This window comes from Trichosurus vulpecula, chromosome 2 (assembly GCF_011100635.1).
Source record: "Trichosurus vulpecula isolate mTriVul1 chromosome 2, mTriVul1.pri, whole genome shotgun sequence".
In the NCBI taxonomy this organism is placed as follows: domain Eukaryota; kingdom Metazoa; phylum Chordata; class Mammalia; order Diprotodontia; family Phalangeridae; genus Trichosurus; species Trichosurus vulpecula.
The window spans coordinates 68,143,459-68,166,679 of record NC_050574.1 but is presented as its reverse complement, the minus strand read 5'-3'; the positions used below and the strand labels follow the sequence as shown (position 1 = coordinate 68,166,679).

Sequence of the window (23,221 nt, the reverse complement as noted above, 5' to 3'; positions counted from 1 at the left end):
AAACAAAAGACAGAATGCATTGCAAGACGTAAAATGGATAATTGATTATATTAAATTTAAAAGGTTTTGCACAAATAAAACCAATACAACCAAGATCAGAAGGAAAACAAACCTGGGGGACAATTTTTTTACAGCAAGTATCTCTGATAAAGGTCTGGTTTCTCAAACATATAGAGAACTGAGTCAAATTTATCAGAATACAAGTCATCCCCCAAATGACAAATGGTCAAAAGATATGAACAGGCAGTTTTCTGATGAAGAAATCAAAACTACAGTCATATGAAAAAATGCTCTAAATCACTATTGATTAATCAGAGAACTACAAATTAAAACAACTCCAAGGTAACCACCTCACACCTATCAGATTGGCTAATATGACAGAAAAGTAATATGATAAATGTTGGAGAAGATGTGGGAAAACTGGAACACTAATGCATTGCTGGTAGAGTTATGAACTGATCTAACCATTCTGGAGAACAATTTGGAACTATGCGCAAAGGGCAATAAAACTATACATACCCTTTAACCCAGCAATACCACTACTTTTTTTATAAAAGGGAAAAAGACCTATTTGTACAAAAATATTTGTAGTAGCTCTCTTTATAGCGGCAAAGGATGGGAAACTGAGAGGATGTCCATCAACTGGGGAATGGCTGAACAAATCGCAGTATGTGATTATGATGGCATACTACTGTGCTATAAGAAACGACAAGCAGGATGGTTTCAGAAAAACCTGGAAAGACTTGGATAAAATGATGCAAAGTGAAGTGAGCAGAACCAGGAGAATATTGTACACAGTAACATAAATATGATGATGACCAACTGTGAATAACTTAACAATTCTCAATATCATATGATAATGATTGTACATGTATAGCCTATATCATATTGCAAGCCACCTTGGGGAGGGGGAAAACTTTAGTACTCAAAATCTTATAAAAGTGTAGGCTGAAAACTAAAAATAAATAAATTGTCATACAATGATTAATTGGGAATGACTTAGCTATTCTCAGAAATACAACAATCTAAGGTACTTTCAAAGTACTCACAATGAAACAATGTTATTCACCTCCAGAGAAAGAAAGAAGTGACGAAATCTTGGTACAGATGGAAGCATACCTTTTTTTTTTAACTTTACTTTTCTTGGGGTTCTTTTTTTTGGGGGGGGAGTCAGTTTTCTTTCACAACATGACTAATAAGGAAATGTTTTATACGACTGCACATATATAACCTATATCAAACTGCTTCTCAATAAAGAGGGAGAATAGAAAGGGTGGAAGAGAATTTGGCAATCAAAAATTTTTTTAAATGAATGTTAAAAATTGTTTTTATATGTAATTGGGGAAAAAATAGAAAAAATTCACAGAATTTCACCTGCTTCCTAGATCTAGGTTCAACTCAAGTCAAAAACCTAATATGTGTTATATATTGTGGCAGTGGTGTCAAATTCAAATAAAGACAGTGCCATCAAACAGCTTAAGTATCCCTTTAGGCTACATAATGACTTAGTTTTAAAATGCAGTATTATCTATGTCTTATTATATTTTTATTTAATTTGCTAAGTACTTTACAATTACAGTTTAATCTGGTTCAAACAGCACTCAAGAAACTGTGGGCCTCAGGAGTGCTGTGGACCTCATGTAACACCTCTATAGGAGCTACAAAGTTTACATGGTTCCCAGCCCTCATAAAACTCAGAGTCCACTGGAAGTAAAGAAACAACTAAGATTAACTGTACTATTTTTGTTTTGAGGGTAAAAGGTAGGACAAAGTACTAGACTTGTGATTTCACTGGATGGGGTACTCCTAATGAGGAAACTCCTACCAATGCAGATCAGCACTTGTTTTAAAATTTATTATCTTTAAAGTGCTGTGCTATATTCCAATTCTGCCTATGTTGCTAACTGAATATTCCTATACAAGTTTTCGGTTTCCCCATGTATCAAATACAGACAACAATATCTGTCCTAAAATTAAATGAGCAAATATATAAGACAATGCTTTGAAAAGTATAAAGTGTTATTTGAATAGTACAGTCACATTATTACTAAAATAGAAGCCTTTCCAAATCACAGACACTATGTATAGCTACCCTTCATGTTCAAGAATAATGCTGCTGATGGTGATTTTTTGACAAGTTAGACAATGGGATCTTAGGTTATAATTAACAGAAGCATAGTGTCCAGAACAAAAATTTGCTGTACTCTACCCTGGGTCAGACCAAATGTGAACATTACATCCAATTCTGGGTGCCATAGTTTAAGGAAACTGACAAAATAGAATGCATTCAAAGAATAATGTCTAGGATGGTGAAATCAGAGAAAGAACTTGGTTATAAAGAAAATATTATTACAGAATTAAACAAGTGAGGAGGAAGCCTCATCTAGTAATGGTGAAAGATATATGATAGCTGCTTTAAATTTTAAAAAACTGTTTTTATGGAAGAGTGATTAGACTTGTTTTCTTTGACCCCAGAAGACAAAACTGGAAATAACGGGTAAAAGTTGCAGTCAGATCTTTGGTACAAAGTAAGATCCAAAAGTAGAATACATTGCCCTAGGAGATAGTTTCCTCATCATGGATGGCTTCAAACAGAGGCTAAGTGACCACCTATGGAATTGTTATAAAGAGGATTCATGGTCAGGGCTAGAAGTATATTCAGGTGCTAAATTCAACTAGAGTAGTGGTCTCCAAATCTTTTTGATCATGCTAAGGAGATGGCCCAGGAGATCTTCACCAGTTGTTTTGTTGTTCATTCATTTCAGTAGTGTTCAACTCTGTGACCCCACTTGGGGTTTTCTTGGCAAAGATAGTGGAGTGGTTTGCCATTTCCTTCTCCAGTTCATTTTACAGATGAGGAACTGAGGCAAACTGAGTTAAGTGACTTGCCCAGGGTCACCCAGCCAGTAAGTGAGGCCAAATTTGAACTCAGAGAGATGAGTCTTTCTGACTCTAGGCCTGGCACTCTATCCACTGCACCACCTACCTACCTGCCCATCTTTGCCAAGAAAACACTAAACGGGGTTACAAAGCATCAGATGTGACTGAAAAAAACAACTAAACAACACAACCCCTTTAATTTTTTTTTCACTAAACATTCTCAATAAATTTATTCATAAAGTATACATATGTACATGGTTCTAGAATCAGCTTATTTCAATACCTGTATCTGAATGGCTTGTCACAAGTGGAAAAACATTCCTTTACCAAGATACATATCTACAAAAGGAATATGTGCATTTTTTACTGTGCTACTTAGTAAATCATGATACGCATTTATCAATCCCATCCACCAATTATACAAATATTTTTGTTGAAATTGAAGTAGTAAGTTTCCATCTTCTCCAATGTTAATTAATTGTTCATGCAAACTAATCCAAAGGTTATCACATTTTTATATTTTTAACCAATAGGTTCAAAAACCATTAAAATTCTTTGTTTGAAAAAAATGTTACCAGGTTATAAAATTCTGTTTCCAAGTTTTTTAAATGAGCAGATGAGTTTTTAAAGGTGATATACTTCCACTGTTTTTAGTATCAAAATCACATGACAGAAAAAATTCCAAACATCGCTTTTTAAAATATTCTTGACATCAGTTTCTTTTGCAGTTACTTTCTCATTGTTAAAAAACCCTCCTTTGTGTGAAATTCTAGATATAAAAAACATAAATATGTAATATTTAATAAATAAAAATATTTAACACGTAACACCAAAACCAACCCCAGGACAATTCTCTAACGAATTGCTAACTATTAACAACCCAATAAAAGAAAGCTCCAAATTACTAACAAATGCAAATCAAATCAACTCTGAGGTTTCACCTTATAATCAGCAAATTGTCAAAGATGACAAAAATGACCCAAAAATGGAACTAGTCAATACTGGAGGTGTTGTATAAAGACCAGAGGTCAAAAATATAAAAGTATCATATACACCAAAATTGTATAGCAGTTATGTTTTTATACGGTGATATAGGGAGAAAAAGATGTTGTGAATAGGAGTTCAAGTATTATCACAATTGGAGAGGCAAAAAAAAAAAAACCCAAAAACCCAAAAGCTATTGTCAACAACCCTAACAAGAGTCAAAGGCTGACCTGCAGGCAATGGACAAATGCAGAGAATGTACAGGAATCTAGACTAGCTTGTCAGCTGGCTCATTATAATGCAGTGGTAAGGCTGTGCTTCTATACAGCAGAAAAGCCAGGTAAGAAGACCTTTATGGTAGAGCAGACTGGCTATTGGGAGTCTGATTATCCATATCACTTTCCCAGTACTATGTATGGTCCGCACCTAGTATCAGGATAGACTATCAGCCTCTAGAGATCTTAAGAAAAGAAATATAGCAAAGCATTGGACAGTGACAACTCTGTATTCCAAGATCAATGCTAGCTCCATTCTTAATACTTTCTATGTTCTACATCATTCTCTTGGTTATGTCTGTGTCAAAGATTCCTGGAAGTCAGATTAAACAAGAAAATTATCCCTCTACAACACGTTGATATTCATTATTGAAAAGAAGAGAACTAAATATTAATTTATTAAAATCTCTTTTTATGTCTATGTAGATGCTTTAAAATTTGTCTAAGCATCATGTAAGTTGTATCACATATCTAATATTTTAATTTCCCTTTCCTTGTATTTGTTTCAACAAATCAAATCTAGATACTGCTTAAAGATATGGGTCAAAGTGCCACACAGACATTTTGATAAGTCAAGTTATTTAAGGATTTATTATCTGCTGCCAGGCACTATGGTAAGCACTAGGAATAAAAGGCCAAAACAATCTATCCTCAAGGAAACTGTCATTTAATGGTACAGACAACAACAAAAACAACTATGTGTAGTCTCAGAGGAAAGGTACTAACATTCAGGAGAAAAAGGCTTCTTGCAGAAGGTGGAATTTTGACTGAGACTTGAGAGAAGCCAGGAGGCAAAGTTGGGAAAAGAGAGAATTCCAGGCATCAGAAAGAGCCAAAGAAAATGCAAGAAATTAATGGCCATATAGACAAATACTATAAATCACTAATAATTAAAGAAATGCAAATCAAAACAACTCTAGGAATAACTTCATATGTAACAGGTTTGGCTAAGGTGACAAAAAAGGAATATAATAAATGCTGAAGAGGCTATGGGAAAACAGATACACTAAAGTATTATTGATGGAGCTGTGGGCAAGTATAAGGATTCTGGAAAGCAATTTGTAATTATTTCACAAAAACTATTAAACTGTGCCTATCCTTTGACCTGGAAGTTCCTCTACTAGATCCATACCCCAAAGAAATGAAAGAGAAAAACAACTCACATGTACGAGAATATTTTTTTTTGTTTTGTTTTTTTGTTTTTGGAGGAGGGAAGGCAGGGCAATTGGGGTTAAGTGACTTGCCCAAGGTCACACAGCTAGTAAGAGTGTCAAGTGTCTGAGGATGGATTTGAACTCAGGTCCTCCTGACTCCAGAGCCAGTGCTCTACTCACTGCGCCACCTAGCTGCCCCTCTGGTTATTTTTTTTTTGCATGTACGAGAATATTTATGGCAGTTCTATTTGTGGTGGCAAATAACTGGAAACTGAGGGGATGCCTATAAAGTGGAGACTAACTAAACAAGTGATGGTATATGAATGCAATAGAATAAGACTGTGCTTTAAGAACTGAAGAGAGGAATGGTTTCAGAAAAACCTGGGAAAGCTTATATGGACTGATGCAAAATGAAGTGAGCAGAATGAGAACAATTTAGGTAATATAAAAACAATATTAATAACAACTGTTTCATGCTTACTGTGTGCCAGATACTGCACTGAAGGCTTTACAATTATCATGTCATTTGATACTCACGACAACCCTGGGGGACACGTGCTATTATTATCCCCATTTTACAGTTAAGGAAAGTGAGGCAAACAGAGGTTAAGTGACTTGCCCAAGGTCACACTGCTAATCCGTGTCTAAGGTCACCTATGAACTCAGGTCTTCCTGACTCCAGGGCCCCAAACAACCTTGAAAGACTTGAAGATTTCTGGTCAAAGCAATGACCAACAACGATTCCAAAGGATTCATGATGAAACATGCTATCAATCTCCACAGAGACATCTAATAGACTCAGAGTGCAGATTGAAGCATATCTCTTTTTTTTGTTTGGTTTTGTTTTTTGGACATAGCTAATATGGGAGTTTGTTCTATATGACTATACATAACTGAAATGAGTTTTGTTTTTTTTCTTTTCTTGCTTCCTCAATGGGTGAGAGAATATAAGGGAAGGAAAGAATTCAGAACAGAAAACAAAACTGAATTTTAAAAAATGCATGGCATTAGGAGATAGAGTGTCTTGAGCGAGATAAAACAAGGATGCTAGAGTCACTAGATCATAGGATGTGAGGAGGAGAGTGAGCTAAGAATACTGGAAAGGTAAGAAGAGGCCAGGGCAGTTGGGCGGCACAGTAGAGTGCCAGGTCTGGAGTCAGGAAGATTCATCTTCCTGAATACAAATCTACCTCAGGACTCAAGATACTTACTAGCTGTGTGATCCTGGGCAAATCATTTAACCCTGTTTGCCTCAGTTTCCTCATTTTTAAAAGTAGAAAAGGAAATGGTAAACCACTCCAGTATCTTTGCCAATACAACCCCAAACAGAGTCACAAAGAGTCAGATGTGACTGAATATGATTGAACAACAAGAAGAGACCTGGTCATAGAAGTTTTAAGAGCCAAAGGATGTTAAATAGAAAGAAATATAAAGCCTCTGGAGTTTACTGAATACGGGAGCAACATGGTTAGATCCATATTTTAGGAAGATCACTTTGATAGCTGAAAGAGGGATCAACAGGAATGGGGAGAGATTTGAGGCAGAAAGGACAAGCAAAAGATTATTGTAATAGTTCAGGCATGAGGCGATGGGGGCCTGCACCAGTATGATGACAGTGTCAAAGAAAACAGGAGGAGTAAAGGGAAGATTTTGTGAAAGTTGAATCAACAGGACTTGTAGCTGATTGGATTGGGGTAGGAGTGAGAGAGAATAAGGATCTAAGAATGACAACTAGGTTGACCTAATGACTGAGTGACTTAAAGGATGGTAGTGCCCTCAACAGTAATAGAAAAGTTAGGAAGATGGAAGGGTTTGGGAGGAAACAATGAAACAGTTTGGGGCATACTGAATTTAAGATGTCTATAAGATATCCAATTCAATATGTCTAATAGGCAGTTGGAAAAGACTACAAGTCAGGGGAGAAGTTGCACCCGAATAAACAGAACTCAGAATCGTTCATGGGAGCTGATCAAATGAAATGGTATATGGGGGAAAGAGGATCTGTAACTAATCACTGGGGAAAAGCCACCTTTTAGCTGGAACAGCTTGGAGCAAGATCCACCAAAGGAGACTGAGGAAAGATCGAACATACAGGAGGAGAACCAAGAGAGAACAGTATCACAAAAACCTAGAGAGAAAGGAATATCAAGCAGGAGAGGGTGATCAAGAATGGAGCTCAAGAAGGATAAGGACTGAGAAAAAGGCCATTAGACTTGGCCACAAAGAGAGAATTAGTAACTTTGGAGAGAGCACTTTCAGTTGAATGATTAAGTCAAAAGGCAGACTTGCAGACAGTTAAGAGACTCATAGTAAAGGAAGTAGTAGATCAATTATAGTCAATTATATAGCCAACTAACAATAAAATAAACATTAAGTAATTATTATGTGCCAGGCCTGTGCTAAGCACTGGAGATATAAAAAAGACAAAAGACAGTCCCGGCCCTCAAGTATCTCATAGTCTAATGGGGTAGTTAATAAATATGTACAAACAAGCCACATACAGGATAAAGAGGAAATAATTAAAAGAGGGAAGACTCTAAAAAGGCTTCCAGTAGAAGATGGGACTTCAGTTGGGACTTGAAGGAAGTCAGGAAAGCCAAGAGTTGGAAATGAGGAAGGAGAGTTGTTTCAGGCATGGAGAAACAGAAAGATAAATGCCCAGAGCCAAGAGATAGAATGTCCAGTGTCACTGGAGTAAGAGTACATAGTGAGAAGTAAGGTGCAAGACTAGAAAGGTGAGGAGAGGGGAGGTGGGTTGTGAAAGGCTTTGAACACTAAACACAAGATTTTGCATTTGACCATGAGAGTTGACAGGGAACTAATGGAATTTGTTGAGGAGAGAAGTGGCATGACTGGACCTACACTTTCCAGGTCAATGGAGGATATATATGAGTGGAGAGAAACTTGAGGCAGGCAGAACCACCGGCAGGCTACTGCAAAACATCAAGTATGAGGTGATGAGGCCTAGACCAGAGTAGTGTAAATATCAGATTAGAGAAGGGGGCCATATTCAATAAATGTTGCAAAGGTAAAATCAATAGGCCTCAACAACAGAATGGACTGGGGGGAAGTGCTTAGAAACAGTGAAAAATCTAATTCTGTTTTAGCCACCGAGAGAGAGATAGAATGATAGCTAATGGGGATGGAAAGATAGATCAAGTGAGGTATTTCTGAGAATGAGAGAGATGCAGGCATGTTTGTAGGCAGTAGGGAAGTAGCCAGTAAGAAAGGAAGATAAGTGAGAGAGTAGAGATGAAAGAGACAGCAACCTGAGGGAGAAGATGTGATAGAATGGAATTTCTTGGACAGGTAGAGGGATTTGCCTTGGCAAGGAGAAAGGCCACCTTTCATGTGATACAGAGCTGAAAGAGGCAATAGTGGTAGAAGGCAAAGTGATATGAGATGAGGTGAGGAGAGAAGAGAAAAATCTAGGTGAATAGTCTCAATTTTTCTCAGCTGAGAGGGGAGAAGAAGGAAGATCTTTGGAGGTTTGAGGGAGGATAAAAAGGTCCGGCAAAGCCACCATGTTGAGAAGGACAACTCAGGAGGTGTGTAAGCATTGCCTTGCTCTAGTGACAGCCCAGTTGACATTTTGTAATATAAAGTTGTAGTAGACCCAGTTAGCAGAATTTTTTTTATTTTCTCCAGCTCTGTTGAGCAGCAGTTGAATAGGACAGAAGGTAATACAGGTAATCCAATGCTCAGATTTGATAGGGCAAGATCAGCAACAGGATAATGAAGGGGGCAAAGGACTTGAGAAGAGGATAGTATAGAGTTAAACTGTTTCACCAAGGTGTCACAATGGGGAAAGGAGAAAATAAGCAGCTCATAAGGTGATAGTCTAGTAAAGAACTGAGGAGTGGAAGGCCTGAAGGTCACAGGGAGGATAAAAAATATGGTTTGGATTTATAAGGCAAAAAGAAAGGTGAAATGACAAAATATTATGATCAGATAAAGGAATTTCAGAGTTCATAAACATGGAAGAAAACTTGTAGGTCATGGTAACATCAAGGGCATAACCATCCCTTATTTATAGTTGAGTTGGGATAGAGGGAAAAGATATAGTAAATGAATAAACTGGGGAACAGGTAGGCTTGAAGTTTGTTTGAGGGAGTAGCAATATGTATGTTGAAGTCCCCTAGTATGAGGACAGAAAACTTTTCTATCCACTTTATATGAAATTATAGGCATTCAAGGGAATATAATTGAGCTCTACAATTTTCATTTTGACAAAGTAACGATGAGGTAGGTGAAGGCTGCCAATATTTTTCTAAGAGTGGTTTGATGTATATATTATTGCATTAGACTGTGGCCCATGAGAAAATGTTGGCATATGCAATATTGCAGGTGTGAGGAAAGATTTAAGCATTTTTGTCTATATTTATAACACCTTTCAAACACTGAGTGAATCCCTTTATCCTTATTTTTTACATAACTTGTATTTGGCTTACCTGTGAACCTGTTGTATCCCCCCACTGACATGTAAACAGACACTGTCACTTTTGCATTTACTCCCCTAGTACCTATCTAGCACATCATAGGTAAGTCATGCTTACTAAGTGACTAGAAGTCATTGAGAAAGAATCTAGAAATTTATGGTAACTTTCTATGAAATCTCTGAAAAGAAGATAGGTGGCAACAAGGGCAGCATGGCACAGTAGAAAGAAGCCTCGATTTAGAACCAGGTGACCAGGATGTAATTCCTGTATCTATTACTTAACACCTATGTAACTTTGGGAGGCAGGCCTTAAAGAGAAAGATATTCCACCGTAAGCAGGCCCCACAAATAGTGGGATAATCCAGAGTGAGAAGGTCCCAGGTACTGAGGGCAGTTCCAGAATTAGACAGCAGTAGGGGCATGATTTTGATGTCCAGAAGGTATAATATCAATTAAGGTGGGACTTTCTGTTTTAAAATGATTGTCTTTGATTGAGCCTTACTAGGTGCAAAGTCCCAGGCCCAAACCCCTATCTACTAGGTGCTTGAGCCTATGTGGGCATAAAGCCCTCAGGGTCCTAAGGGGAGTTGCTAAGATCAGAGCCAATAGTAAGAGCCTAAGTTCTGGTAGCTCAGATGACGTTTGATGATGGCTAAAGAGGACATAAAAAAGCTAGAACAGAGCTATTTGCAAGGGCTCTCACTCTTGGCTGAGTGCTGACGTGGAGACTCTGGGCAGCTGTAGTTAAGAGCCCCCCAGACTGTAAACCTGGATGCTTGGACTTTGTTAAACCCTGGTAACTATGCATAGAGATTTGAATCACACGATGTCTGTCTGTTGATGTTTGTAATTTGTTTGTGTTTGCTCTGAAGTTCAGGGTGCTGGCTTTTTCCCCTGAACTAAGTGAATGATATTTGTATGTTCAATTAAATTGAGATTGTTAACCCCTTAACGTTGCTTTCCTTAGTAAAGCAAACCAAAAGAACCTGTGCTGGTAGCATTCTTGTTGTTGGGCTTGTGTTGGTTTTTCACCCCCACAGCAGCTGCCAGCTGGATTGCTGCTACAGAAGGTCAAGAACAGGGCCAGAAGAGGAAACACAAAAGAGGAGCCAATCCTTGCTCTCAAAGAGCTCCCATTTTAATAGAGAAGACAACACAGATTACAGCTGCAAGACACAAGGAAGTTTCCCATGGTCCTCTGGATGCAGTGGAAAGGCAGACAATAACGCCTCTGCTTTAAAGTTATTTCTACCGATAAAAACCTATCTATTGATGATTCTGAACCATTAGTTAATGTCAAACCTTTGGTGATAATGAAGTGGATTATAGGCCTGGGGAAGAATGAAGACAGAGAATGTTATATATGAGACAGCCCAAAGGGCCAGTCTACGGAGGCCAGTAATGTACATAACAAGGCTGGGCCAGATTGTGAAGAGCTTTATAAACAGAGGAGTTCATATAGTAGGTCTAAAGTGCGGCCCTCTGGTTGCATGCACAGTGTGATTTATGTGGCCCACCTACAAGCACAGAAATTTACATAAATGCTTTAGTAAAAGAAGCCAAGCTACTGTAGAGCTCTCACTAAAATGGCAAATCAAAATATATCGTCTATTGTTTCAATAAAAACCTATGGTTGGACAGCCCTGTAGTAGTCATAGTCAAAACTAAGCTTAAAGAAAATCACTTTAGCAACTGTGCAGAGGACAGATTGGGGAGAGGTTTAGAGCAAGGAGACCCATTAGGAAGCTGTTATAATAATCCAGGCCAAAAGTGATGAGGGCTTGAACTAGGATGGTGGTCCCGTGAGTGGAGAGGAGAACGACATGAGAGATGTTATGGAGTAAACTGGAGTAAAAATAACAAGATCTGGCAACTGACTGGATATGTGAAGTGAAGGAGGATGAAGAGTGAAGGATAACATTTTAATAGTGAAACTCGGTGACCAGAAGATGATGTCTTCAATAGAAATAGTCAAGTTCAGAAGAGGAGTGGAAGATAATAAAAAGGCTGAAACCAGTAACTGAATTCAGCTACCTAGGCATCATACTTTTCAAAATTGCACCAATCACACTGAAAAAAAAAAGCCAACCAAGGGTGTCCAGTACATGCTTTGTAATGGTGCCTACAAGGGAGGGGCAGCAGTTCTTAACAAATAGGAAAATCAGGAAAGTCTTCTTAAAGGGAATTAGAGACTCCAAGAAGTGAAGGTGAGGATGGAGAGTAGCCATGGAGAATAGCCCATGTAAAGGCAGTAAGGCAGGTCTTGCTGAGAGAAATTCTCCAGACAACCCACAACCAGTACTAATTTCCCAATCCCTTACTATATCCTATACTGGCCCTTTGAAAAAATCTGCTTCACTCCACCGTTGAGAACTAACTCAAAAATAACATATCACTTCAGACATATCCAACCTCACACATAAAGCTGCTTTGGAAATTCTAGTGCATAGTTCGCAGCCAACCAAATTTACTCAGTAACTACTAGGACAATTCTTCTGATGGGTTAAAGGATTAAAAAATATAATTATTACTAAATATGGTCCTGCATACAATACTGTATTTATTATTGTAGTACCAAGTTATCTGTACAAAGGATTTCATTATATTTTAGTTTCTTGAAGAAACTACAAAGAAAATCTACTTCCCCAGCCTATGGCAGCATGGCACAGTAAACAAAGAACCAGCCTGTTAGTCAGGAAGATGTAGGTTCAGATCATCTCTGGAACATACATTGAGTGACCATGGGCAAGTCACTTGATACCTTTCAATACCTCCAGTCAACTCTCTAAATTGTACATAAGTTATAGATCTACATCCCTATACTAATGAAAGCACAAATCTGGACAAAAACAAACCCAAAAAACGGGCACCATATAATATCCCTGAAAGAAACATTTGCAGTTAAAAACTCTTGTCACTTCAACTGAAAGAGCTGCCTAAGGTACCAAGAAAGATACCTTAAAATAGGTAGAATCCTATTTTACAGAATATGATTAAAATATAACTAGGCTATTTCTATATCTCAACAGATGGTTCCCAATAATAGTGCTTTGCTGATCTATTAAACCAAAAATTCTCTATAGCAGGTGCCTTCATCAATCTCCTCAGGAATCAATCTCTATAACAAAAACATTGAGCTGTGGTTCTTATGATTTGCAGCATAGCTTTATAAATGCAATTAAAATATTCTCAAAATCTGACATTTTGTAAAATGTCTATAGTAGTGGTTTTTAGGCATTAAAGAATGACAATAAGTGATGGACTTACACAAATGCAGAGAGCCTAAATGAATAGCAATGGGGGCAGTCGCAACATAGTACAGAAAAATAAAAGCGGGCCAGGTTCTGGGCCAGGGTCTCTGAATAGTGAAAGGGTGAAGAACTGTGTATAACAAACCAAACTATAAAGATGCATGAAAATAGAGCAGGTTCTGAGTTGGGGGTCTGTTAAAAGGAACAAAAATTAAAAATAAACAAGTACCTGGAAAACAAATCTGGGACATTATAGCAAGAAAAAGCAATTTAAATATTTATTTTAGTCCTGAACACTCCTCTGCTCCAAAATCTTCAATTTTCCCCACTAAAGGATAAAATATGAACTCCTCCTTAGTCTGGTATTTAGGATTTTCCATGATCTGGTTCCAACCTATCTTTCCACTCTTATTTCACACACTACTCCCCCTTCACACACTCTATATTATATTCTTATAAATTACAATTCATATTTATATTGTGGCTTATGGTTTAATCAAGGACTTTACCAATAGTACAATTATTATTCCTACTTTTATAGGTGTGGAAAGAGATCATTAAGAGAATTGTTCAAGGGTCATAGAACTAGTGACAGTCAAGATATGAATTTAAGCCTATTGCCTCTAAGTCTACCACTCTTCCCATCAGATTGCTTCTCTAACTAGAAGACTACTCACCATCCACTAATCTTGTGCTGTGCTCTCTCCTCGCTCTATGCTTTCACTCAAGCCCAGAATTCACTCTGTCCACACTTCTACCTGCTGCATTTCTCTTCCATCAATATGCAGCTGGGATGCTATCTCCTTCCTACATGAAGCCTTTTAAGGATCAAGGGATACAGAGGTGGAGGAAAAGAAACTTAAATCCCATCTCATACAACTCTCTCACTTTACAGAGGAAATTCAACTCAAAAAAATTAAGCGACTGTCCAACCAGCAAATGGTGTTAAGTAGCAGAGCTGGGATAAGAACAGAGATGGTCAGACACGGATGCTTTCCAAGGCATTAGTCTTCCTCTTCACTCATCCTGCTTCTTTCTGATCCTCCCTTTCCTCAAATAAATCGATCTCTCTCCTGGAATTTTCATGTGACACTCTGTCTTGATCTCTCCTTTGCCCTTATCACCTTCTATCTTAGGATAATATAGTTGAACTAGAAGAGGTCTTAGGGCTCAATGAGTCCAGCCCTGTCATTTTACAGATAAGGAAACTCAATCCCAGAGAGGTAAAGCGATTGTTCTGTAACACAGGTAATTAATGGCAAGGATGCAATTCAAACCTGGGTCACTCATTCCATTGCACCTTGTATCAGACTTGTGTAGACATATACAATATCCTCCCCTTTTAGATTATAAGCTTGAGAGGTCCTTTTCCTGTTTTTCTTTGTCTTCCTAGCACCTAGATAAACTGTTATGGATGAGGTGGGGATATACATAGTTTAATATCAGAGCTCACTATGCAAATGAAATTACAAGTCTGAAAAAAAAATTCTTTGCACCTAGTAAGCATTTAATATTTATCACTCAACTGAATTTAAAATAAATCTAAACAAAGCCATTTTAACACACTATTAAATTGACCAAAATGAGACTTCTTCCTATGGGCCAACTACACTGCCATTGGTACTACTACTCACTCCCACCCACCTCTTGCTCTGAGAAGTTATCAAATCAACTCTAACAAACGTTTCGATGGACAGATTTTATTTCTTTCCTCACAATCCCTTTGACTTCCCAGGTCAAAATACTTTTCCCTGGCCATCACTCACCTAAATGTAAATGTGCCACTCTTAGAATCTAAGTTCCTCGAGGGCAGGAGTTCACTTTATCTATATCTAAAGACTTAGCAAACTGCCCGGAACATTCATTCAAGTGACTGAATCCACAAATCATACAAAATAAGCAGTTTACCTAATAATGGCACCTCTATGTGAAATACTATTTTAAATGTATATTACTAATATACCAATTATTTATGTTGCTTTTCTATATAAACTTCATTAACTCAGTCCTCACCTTGAGCTTCGGTCTCACATCATTAACTGTCTACTAGACATTTCAAATTATATGTCCCGGACACATCTTAAACTCAACTTGCCCCCAAACAAATCATTATCTTTTCCCCCAAACCCTCCCTTCTTCCAAACTTCCCCATTTCTGTGGAAGGAACCACCATCCTTCCTGTGTCTTGATACTTCCTGAATTCCTCATTTCTCCACACCCCACATCAATTGCCAAATGCTGTCATTTCTACCTCTAGGATCAAATACAAACTCCTTTGTTTTGCTTTTAAAAGCCTAAACAGCCTGGGCTGCAATCTATCTTGCAAGGTTTCCTGGACATTACTGCCCCCTCCCACACTTGGAGCTCCTGTTAAACTGGGCTTCTCTCATTCCTCCCTCAACACTCCATCTTCTATGTACCTTTACAATGGCCATTCACATGCCCAAAATGCTTCCCTCTTAATTGCACCTAGCTCAAGTACTGTCTTCTTCAAGAAGGCTCTCCTGATCCTTCAACTGCGTATGCCCTCCTCCACATATTATCTTGTATATATTTTGTATATATTTGTATTTATTCACTTTATACTCATGCTGTATATATTTGTAGAACTACTTATCTCCCTCAGTAGAATGTAAGCTCAGAGCATGGGGGGATTGCTTCATTGTTTTTACTTTTAACTACCGTGGGCAGCTAAGTGGCACCTAAGTGGCACCGTAGGTAGAGAAATGGCAATGAAGTCTAGAAGACCTGAGATCAAATGTGGCCACAGACACTTCTCAGGCATGTCATCCCGGGGAAGTCACTTCACCTCTGTCTGCCTCAATTTCCTCATCTAGAACGGAGATAATAATAGTACCTACTTCCCAGGGTTGTTGTGAAGATCGAATGAGGTAACAGAATGCTGTTATTATTATCCCGGCCTCTCCAGCCACCTAGCACAATGCCTGTCACGTAATAGGCACTTAATAAAGACTTGATTGGTTGTTTGACTAATACCCCACTGTGAGGGGAGAAGAGACATGAAGCTGACTTGTCGAAGGTATTAGGAAGCAAATACCAATCTTTCATCTCAGGCCTACCCACTGAAAATCAATAGTTCCCCAAAACATAATTATAGAACTTCCTTTTCCTTCTGTTTTCTATGAGTCATACAAAGGGCCTCAAAGTTAGAAACATACTTTGGGAATTAAGAGTTGAGAAAAGGATTAGGCGAGTACAGTAAGGAATAAATAAGGAAACCATGGTTTGAAAGTAAAGGACAAGTAAAAAGTATATTTGGTCAAGGGTACAAAAAGACTTGTGAAAATGCAGTTTTGCAAGAAAGAAAATATGGGTTATCAAGCATGATGTTAAGATAAACTGGAATATTAGAAAGGTGCTTGCAATTCAGACAAATTTATCATTGGATAGGAGTTGAGAACTCAGAGTGAGGAAGCTATTAAGAGAAAAAAAATTAAGAATTACCACATAAGGCCAGGTTGCTACAGATCCTTCAAACAAATCTGGTTTATGAACTTGACAAATGGATATTGCCATCTGCCTTCTTCCTATGTGCTATCTCCCCTAATTAGAATATATGTCTCCTGAGATCAGGGAGGGAACAAGCACCTACTATGTACCAGGTACTGTGCTAACAAAACCCTTTACAAATATTATTACCTCAGCTTAAAAAGATTTGTAAAGACAGAATCTGTCTTGCTTTTATGCTGTATCCCAGGGATTAGCATAGGGTATCTTCTTGATTATTATCCTTCTAAACCTCCACAACCCAAATAGTGCCATCTATCATCTACCTTTTTTTCTAGAAATTCTCCCTATCTTTTGTATCTGTGACACATCCACTAGTTCTCTTAGACTCCTCCATCTTCCCTCTATCCTTTAGCCTACTGTGTCTCCAAAACAGAGAGCGGTGAGCAAGGTGAGCAGCAGGACACAACACGCAGGGGAGGGCCTGATGAGACACTTTAATAAAAAGACTTTATAAATGTGGGTGCTTAAGGCCAGAAAATTCTGCTCTCCATGACACATAGGCTCTTATTCTGTGTTAAGTTGTACATGGCTCAAAGCCTTGTAAAGGAGTACCAACTTTCAAACTCTACTTAAGAAGCACAAATACCTCCCCTAAACTCAGGTACCTAGGTTCTGTTCCAGACCTTTCTTTCCTCAGTTTACACTTGATCCTTCCCTAGACTAATCCATTACCACCACTTTCAGTATTGCAGATGGCTCTTAAAACTACATAGAAGTTCTCCCTAACCCTTCTCCCTCTCTCTATTCCTCCATTCTGAATGTTCCAGATACACAAACCTGATCAGAATTGACTCTTAATTATCTGTACAATAGAAGGAGCAGCGAGTATTACCATTGAATTTGAAAGAGATAATCCAAAATTAGTTTTTGTTCCATTTTAGTGTATGATACACTGACACATTTCCTCTCAACAAAATTCCTTTCCTAATATTTTCTTTAGTTTAGTATGAAAATTGATCATAAATAGGTTCACAGACTCAAAAGCAGAAAGAACTTTATAGGCCATCTTGTACAACTTCTTTTGGGAGATGAGGAACTAAGGCCAAGAGAAGTGATTTGCCAAGGGTCACACAAGAAGTAAGTAGTCATCTGTATTTCCAGAGCACAAAGCAAAAGGAGTTGAGGCTAAAACTGTCAGGAATATGCCTAGTAACAGGTTAAAGCTGGGATGACATTTAAAAATTGATTATAAAAAGTGTTGACCTTTGCAATATCTCTGGCCCCCTCCTCTCGGCTAACAGTCACCACTCCTGTGCACACCCTCAACACCTCACTCCTTGATTACTACAATAGCAAGCTGGTGGATCTGCCTCCCTCAAGTCTCTCCCCACGCCAATCCATTCTCTATTCTGCCACCAAAGTGATCTTCCTAGCACAGGTCTGATCATGTCAGTACTCAATATACTCCAGGGGCTACCTATCACTTCCAAATATAAATACAGAATGCTCTATTTGGCATTTAAATTCCTTCATAACCTAGCCCCCTCCTACCTCTCTAGTCTTCTTATACCTTACTCTCAACCATGTATACACTCTTTGATCCAGTGACACTGGCCTCCTGGCTGTTTCATGAATAAGACACTCCCTATCTCTTGGCTCCAGGAATTTTCTCTGGAATTTCCCCATGCCTGGAAAGCTTTCTCTCCTCTGCTCCCTGGCTTCGTTTTAGGTCCCAACAAAATCCCGATGTGAATTGTCTTTCTCATTAGATTGTAAGCTCCTAGAGGGCAGGAATTGTCCTTTGCCTCTTTTTGATCCCTAGCACTTAGCACAGAGCCTGGTCCCAGTTGTCCTGATCTATATCTGGACACTGGACCCAGATAGCTCCAGAGGTGAAAGTGAGGCTGTTGACTTTGTACAGCCCTCTCTCACTTAAATCCAGTTCACTTGCATGTCATGGCATCACATTCCTGGTATCACAGTCCTCTTCAAGAATGAAGGGCAAACAGCAGCAACAGTGCCTGGCCCTTAGTAGGAGCTAATCATTTATTGATTAACCACGTCAAAAAAAAAAATTGATGACTCCACCCCAACAGTGAAACCTTCATAATCTAGCCACTGTCATCAATGGCAGAATCACATGCCCTACAAATCACAGAATTTGAAGGGACTTTTAACAACTATCTAATCCAATCCATAAACAAAAGAAATTCGCACTATAAGATACGCACCAGCTGGTCATCCAGGCTCTACTAAAAGACCTTCAAAAAAGGGGATCCCACTACCTCTTAAGCTCATTCTACTCTTAAAGAGCTCTGCTAGCAATTTTTTTCCTGACAGCTAAGCCTAAATTTGCCTGGGTTTTTAATTTTTTTGTTTCTTTACTTTGCCTTACATTTCCAACTCATCACCAAATCCAGTCAATTCTTTTACCACATCTCACAGCGGCAACTCTCCTTAAACCTTCATAATTACTATCCTTGTCTGTTTCAATTCACAAGTGAACTATTTCATCAAATCCAAGTATACATGGCTACTAGAAAAATCTCCTATGTATGCACAATTTTCATCCTGTTATTGTCCTCCCCTGCATTAGAACCAACAGTGGCTCCCCGTTATTGAATTTATCAAAATCAAACTTGAGCAAAGGATTCCAATCCAACCTCCTACCTATATCACCAAATTCATTTTTCATATTCATCAATAGGCTTTCTGTTCCAGCCAAGCAAATATGCTTGGAATTTCCTGCCTGTCGTTTGCTCATTCTCACCTCCTTACCCTCAAACATGCCATTCCCTTCTTGAAAATGCCTTCTTTTCCCCTGCCAATCCACATCCCTCCTCTCTATAATTCACCTACACTTTTACTATCCTCATATCATTTTATCCTACTGGCCAAGTGCTTACAAGCCAAACAAGGAAGATGCATAAAAATGAAGGCCTGAGTTGGAATTTGTTACCTAAGAAAATTATTTCTAAAAACTAGGTACTCATATTTTTTTTACATTTGCTTAGATGTTGCGTGGATCTTGTTTTAGGTGTGCGCCTGTTCTGCCCCACCAAATGGATGTTATTTTCTTGTTATTTCTCTACAAAATTCATAATTAGTTCTCAAACTCTGATTTAATAAAACTAAGCAAGTCTCAGTGAATCATTCCCTATTTTCATGAAAAAGCAAAACAAATACAACTTCTAACCACTGAAAGGAGCAGGCATGGAAAGAAAATCCTAACAATTATATTAACAGCTCTCTTTCCAAAAACAAGAATGGATTACTACTCCAAAGACATAAGTACACAACAAAAAAAAATTTTTTAAATGAACATTTATAAAATAATGGTAATGGCCATCTGGGTAAAAAAAGATATATAAACAAGCAAGGCCTGAGAGAAGAAAAGCAGTTGTACTATTCTTTTTATGATTAAAAGTGTAAACCTACCCAGTAGGTACATGACTCTGGGAACCAAACTGAGGAACTGGGCTAAAAAAGAAATAAGAAAATAACACTCCCCCCAAGGCCTGAAAAATAAGACAACTAATTCACTGCAACGGTGCAAATTATAATACTACTACTACCAAAAAATAGAAATCCTCAGAACCCTGAAAGAAATAGAAGAAATAACCACTTCCAATATGCTGCATAATCAGAAAAAGGGAAAAACATCCTTTTCCTTCCCAAGTATCTAAGAATCTAGGAGAGATGAAAAAAGATCTTCTTCCACTCCACTTTAACCTGGTTGCTGTCAAAAATGTAATCTGAGACCATGAACCAAAGCAAAATTAAGTGGCTCACAGAGTTCAAATGTGATCCTAACAAACCTATGAAGCCAAACCATCCAATGTATACATACATAGTCCAATACCAACAGGAAAGTAGACTGGACATAAAGATGCTCAGGAGACAGAAAAGTTTTTTTCAGCTTCCATGAAAGTGGTTGACTGAGGCTACTAATACCTGACCAAAGTATAACTAAGCATATAATAATACCTCTACAGCATGCAAACATATAATTCCTCTACAGAAGAAATACGTTAACTTACCAAAAAAATAGCAAAAACAACAATTTATATCTCACAAGGTAGCTCAACTTTCAATTTATGTCAACATCCACCTAGGAACAAAATAATTGTAAGATAGGACGAGAAACCTTCCCCAAATACAAAAAAACAGCACGGATGATTGAAAAATTCTACAGAAGGGTAACAATATCCAAACCAAGTTAAAAAAGAGCAGCAGAAAAAAAGAGCAGTGAGGAGAAATGGGGGCGGGGGGGAAGTGTCAAGAATAGGAATGCCCTTCTTAGTGTCCCCAGACACCCCCCTCCTTGAAAAGGTGAAACCTGACTAATCTCTTCCTCCTCTCACCTGGCAATAACTCAAAAGCTTCAAGGGTCTCCTCATCTCCACTAAAGCCACCGAGCCCCAACCATCAATCCCACCCAGGACCCTCATCCCTCCAAGGCATAAGAAGAAAAAAAAAAGGGGGGGGGGATTGGACGGAGGAACAGGGGCACACCACGTGGGCAGGATGCAAACACATCCAGTACAGAAACACGTCTGCACTGAGCAGCTGCCGGCCGGGGTTGGCCCGATCACCAGCAAAGGACACGGGGACAGACAGGATGGGTGGGAGGCCGGCCGATCTGGCCATCCCGAGAAAGGGCAGCAGCGCAGGAGGTGTGAAGTCCTCCCGAAAAGCCGCATCCTGCCGAGGATCTATCCTCCCAGGACACAGGAGGCTCCCCAGAGAGGGGGCGGGGGAGGCTGAGGGGGGCGCGGCGCCCCGCGGCGCAGGGGCCCGGCGGGGGAGGGGCGCGCGGCACCCTCTGAGGGGCAGCAGCAGCTGAGGGGGGGAGGGGGAAGAGAGCATGGGGAGGGGGAGGGGCGGCCGCTGCCCTCGAGCCTTCGCAGGCCCGCCCGCCCGGCTCTGCCCTCCCCACCGCCCCCTCGGCGGCCAGCGAGCGGGCAGCGGGCACCCCACACCCGGCCGGACTCGGCCACGGCCCCGGCCCCGGCAATGCCCCGGCCCCGCCTCCCCGCTCCGGCCGTCCAAGGGGCTTGTCCTCACCTCAGGCTTCGGAGGCCGGGGCGGCCCAACCGAGCCCCCGGCCCGCTCCGTGCGTATCCGTCCCCCAGGAAATGCCTCAACGGCGGCTGATGTGAGCGAGCGGCCAAGGCACCGAGCAGCGCCCACGGTGGCGGCGACAGCGACGGCTACGACGGCGGCGGCGGCGGCAGCAGCGGGAGCAGCCAACATCCGGGGCCGCGCACCCGGAACTACTTCCCTCCTCCCGGCCCCCCCTCCCCTTCCCCCTCTTCCCACTACCCACTCCCGCGGGCGGCGGCGGCGACGTCGCTGCGCCTCCGTCCTGGCGTCAGCACCGCCTCTTCCCGCGTTCCGGTCCTCTTGAGCGCAGCACGAAGATGGAGCCCCGAGATCCCTCCGCTGGGAGAAATAGTGCCCCGGGCCCCCGCTAGTCGGCTCTCTGCCGCTTTGCCCTTGGACGCGGCTGGCGGGCGGCTCCCGAGCCGCGTCCTTGCCTTTCAGCGCGCAGCCTGACGACCCCTAGTGGCAGGGAGGGGAGAGGAAGTCTGGGGTCCGGGAGAGCCAAGCTTGCGAGCCGATGCGGGCATCGGAGGCAAGGCGTCACTGCCCCCCCGAAGAGCCTTGTCCTCGTGGGATTTAGGGTGGAAAATGGGCTTAGGGACCATCTGACCCACATGTTCCGTCCTTCATTTAACAGACGGGGAAACTGAGGCTTAGGAAGCTCGAGGGACTTTGCAGAGGTCACACAAGTCAACAAGCAAGCTGTAGTGGGAATTGAAGGCGATCGACTTAGTGTCCTCCCTTCCTTGGCTTTGTGCGGGATGTCCTCCTATTTCTGGAGTGCCCTTCCTCCGGGCTCCCCTGGACCCCTTCAACTCCGCTTAAATTCCACATTCTGCAGGAGACCTCTTTCCCCCCTTTTCTTCACCCCTAGTTCCTTGGCTCTGGGACTGCCAAGGTATTCATCTGGTTTGTATCTAGTCCTTTGCAGGCTATCTCTCCTCATTATGATGGAAGCTTGAGGCAGGGACCTGTTTGTTTTGGGGGGGAGGTTCCCCTTTTCTTTGCCTTCTTTGTGGCTCCCCAGTACTCAGCACAGTAAGTGCTATATAAATGTTTAGCTATTATTTTATTTATTTGAAAATGTTTGTTGACCGATTAACTGATGCACAGGCAGGATCTGCACCCTGGGCATAGGCTAAAGATTGATAAAGCTGTAAGAGCCCTTGAAATCGTATAATCCTGCCCCTAGGTTTTGCTAAGTAGAAAACTGAAGTCCGAAAAAGGAATTGCCCGAAGTCACACAGGCAGGAGGAAGTAGCTGAGCCAGAATTCTAAACCAGGTGCTCTAAGCCCAAATCCATTCATTGCTCAGCTGGCCTGAACTGATTTGAAGCAGAGAAATTCTGGTAGCTCAGAGGCAATCAACCGATCAGTTAGCAAGTGTTTATTAAGCAACCAGCAAGTGCTAGGCATTGTACTAGTTGGGGTTCTAAAAAAGTCTCCAGGCTAGGGCTCAAAAGCCCAGGGAACCCTGATGATGGTTAGGATAGCAGAAGGAAGGTGTATGTATTCAGGGGTGGGGAAACTGCCTTAGCCAGGTCCCATGTGGCCCTCTAGGTCCTCAAGTGCGGCCCTTTGACGTCAAACGTTGAAGTTTCGGTCAAAGGGCCATCCTTGAGGACCTAGAAAGGCCACTTGTGGCCTCGAGGCCTCAGGTTC

General features: G+C 40.5%; 1 protein-coding gene across 4 annotated transcripts in view; it reads right to left on the bottom strand.

Moving 5' to 3' along the window:
• FOXJ3 (forkhead box J3) overlaps positions 1-21,815 on the bottom strand; it is a 158,446-nt gene extending 136,631 nt beyond the window's left edge. The window contains exon 1 of one of the 4 annotated variants that reach the window (XM_036744997.1): positions 21,521-21,815. The gene's annotated coding sequence lies outside the window, so the exon portion shown is untranslated. The remainder of the gene's footprint in view (positions 1-21,520) is intronic. The other 3 variants (XM_036744999.1, XM_036745000.1, XM_036744998.1) reach the window with 3 other exon arrangements.
• Between the last annotated feature and the right edge of the window lie 1,406 nt (positions 21,816-23,221).